Raw genomic sequence first — 3,208 nt, forward strand, 5'->3', positions numbered from 1 at the left:
GACAACCCACCAGAACTGTCATAAATTATGCCTGGGGCCAGCGCTGTGGCGCCTGCAGCGCTGTGTCCCATATGGGCACCGGTTCAAGTCCCAGCTGCTCCACTTCCAATCCAGCTCTCTGCTATGGCCTGGAAAAGCAGTAGAAGATGGCCCAAGTGCTTGGGCCCCTGCACCTGCATGGGAGACCTGGAACAAGCTCCTGGCTCCTGGCTTTGGATCAGCTTAGCTCTGGCCATTGCGGCCATTTGGGGGGTGAACCAGCAGATGAAAGACCTCTCTCTCTCTCTCTCTGCCTCTGCCTCTCTATGTAACTCTGTCTTTCAAATAAATAAAATAAATCTTTTAAAAAAGAATTATACTTAAGACCCAGAAACAGGATGCTGAAAGCCTGGAGAGGAAGGGGGATTGGCACTTCTTGGAAAAATATGTTCAATTTATTTCTCTCCGCCAGAGGAATTGCATTCATTTTCTCCACTCAGACGCCCGTCTGCATTTTATTCTTCAAATCTCCCTGCCTCCTGGAGATCAATCAAAAACCCAGTTGTTTGATGTTTTAATGAATAAGCAACTAACCTTGCATTTTGGTTAGCATATGTTGCAGCAAATTCAGTGGAAAATTCCGTGGCACCCAAATAACCTATAGGTCCCTTGCTGCTTATCAATGGCACTTGAACTTTTAGAGAATTTGTCTGATGTTCACAGAAGCACCGGTGCAGCGCGCCCTCTCCCCACCTCCTAAGAGCTTGTCCTATGCATCGCACCACCCCCAGGGCAGGGTGGGAGGGGGGAGGTGTGATTCTTAGTAGAGAACAGACGTGTCTCCCTTCTGTTCTCACACACCTGAGGGAAGGATGGAGGTATTTTGTCCTCAGGGGCCAGGGGAGAGGGGACCCCACACTCGTGAACATGAAAAGAAAGTGTGCTTGAAAGAAAGGGAACGGGGGCTCAGAGGAGAGACTACTGGGTCTAGCCTTGTACAACTTCAAGGAAAACCAGATTGGAACTCCAGGCAGAAGATAAACGAGGGGAAGGGAAATCGCTTTATGAATTTTCTAACGGGGCTAGGCCACCACCTGTGACTCCTGCATCCTCTATGACATCCCATGTGAGCACTCGTTCAAGTCCTGGCTGCTGGGCTTCCGACCCAGTTCCCTGCTAATGCACCTGGAAGAGCAGCGGAAGATGGCCCAAGTGCTAGGCCGCTGCACCCACGTGGGAGACCCAGAAGGAGTTCTAGGCTCCTGACTGCAGCATGGCCCAGCCCCAGCCGTTGTGACCATCTGGGAAATCAGTGGATGGAAGATTCTCTCTCTCTCTCTCTCTCTCATTCTGCCTTTCAAATAAATAAATTTTTAAAATAGATTTTCTTTTTCTTTTTTTTTTTTTTTTTGGACAGGCAGAGCGGATAGTGAGAGAGAGAGAGAGAGAGAGAAAGGTCTTCCTTTTCCGCTGGTTCACCCCCCAGAGGCCGTTGCGGCTGGCGTGCTGTGCTGATCCGAAGCCAGGAGCCAGGTGCTTATCCTGGTCTCCTATGTGGGTGCAGGGCGGAGGATTAGCCTAGTGAGCCGCGGTGCCGGCCAAAAATAGATTTTCTAACGATGATGATGCCCAGAGATGGAGAAGGCTGCCCCAGGGGGGAGGTTACAGGGAACACCTATACATGGTACCCTCCCCTCATCCACAGGTGAGGGGTTCCAGGACTCCCAGTGGATGCCTGAAACTGGAGGTGCACGTCCTATCTGAGCTATGCTTTCTTTACTGGATGTGTATCTCTAATGTAAAGTTTAATTTGTAAATCAGGCATAGGACACTAATAATAATGACATAGACTAGCTGTAACAATATACTTTAATAAATTAGGTGAATGGCGTCTCTGCCCGACGCCATTTGGGATCCGGTGGACCGAGGCTGGCGGAGATGGGAGCAGTCTGACCTGGGCGTCTCTGCGTGGAGAACCAGCAGCCCCACAAGGCCCTCTGCCTCCAGGGCATGTGGACATTATACTTGCAAAATAACAGGTTCAAAGAGCTTGCTTACCAGATGGCTTAGAGGATGCTGCTTTTGGCTACACGGTAACCTGGCCTGGTGTCAGCGGAAATGGCCAGCACTAACTGCAGAAGTGAACGCTGCGGGACAAGGCAGAGGGAGGCGCCTCCTCCTAACCCTCAGCAAGCATCCCTCTGGCTTTTCCATCCTCTCTTGTCTTTGTCTCCCTGAGAACTCCTGCCCTGACGGTGGCCAGTGGCTCCCGAACAGGGACCTGAGGAGCAAGCACCGCTGAGAGCGACAGAAACAAAAGTGTAGGGGCAGAGACGGCTGCGGGAGCACCCGGCACCCCCCAGAGCCGGTCGCTGAGCTTCGTGAGCGGTGCTCCTCTTCAGCCCAGCATGATGGGGCGGGATACCGGCACAGAAGGCGAACAGAACTGGAAAGCCTTGAAACCGCTTTGGAAAGGGAGAGGAATCACCATCCCGGAAACAGGTGGAATTGCTCTCCGCAGTGACAGTGTGTGCCCATGTAGGCCTGCCTGTGACACCCTGGCCAAAGGGTTCCTTGGGTGAGAATCAGCAAATTCCTCCCCAGACTGGCCGGCACAGGGCAGAGCGGGGGGCCTCCCTTAGGGCCAGGGTTATCAGATCCGGTGACCCGCTTGGTCCTGAGGAGCGAATTCTCCTGGGAGCTTTCCAGGGTCTGGGCAGGACTTGGAGACGCAGAAGCTGGACTGCTGTGGGCGTCAGTACCCTTAGTGCTTCTTACACACACAGGCTGATGTCTGACTCCCTGCTAACACTGGGACAATGACATCCCGTAAAGGCACTGGCTGCTCCACTTCTGATCCAGCTCCCTGCTAAGGTGCCTGGGTAAAGCAGTGGAAGACTGTGGGGAAATTAGGCACAGGAGGCAATTCAAAGATGGCACCTGCAGGGAAATTAGGCACTCGTGGCAATTCAAAGATGGCGTCCAAAGGAAGCAAGGTGGGCAGTATCCGAAGTTGTCTACCGCCAAAGCTGACTGCCTGCGCAGCATCAGGGGAGGTGACGACAACTGCAGTCTTGTGCTTTGAAAGGCTTTGCTATGTGCGCAATAAGCCGAGTTCTTGCTTGCTTGACTTGACTCCCCGCCGCGTCTGACTGTCTCCGTGATCGGGAGGCTGGGGAACGGGCGAGCAGCACACTTACCTTTCTTCGGACCCAGTCCACCCTCGTTC

Source organism: Oryctolagus cuniculus, chromosome 7, assembly GCF_964237555.1.
Source record: "Oryctolagus cuniculus chromosome 7, mOryCun1.1, whole genome shotgun sequence".
Lineage (NCBI taxonomy): Eukaryota > Metazoa > Chordata > Mammalia > Lagomorpha > Leporidae > Oryctolagus > Oryctolagus cuniculus.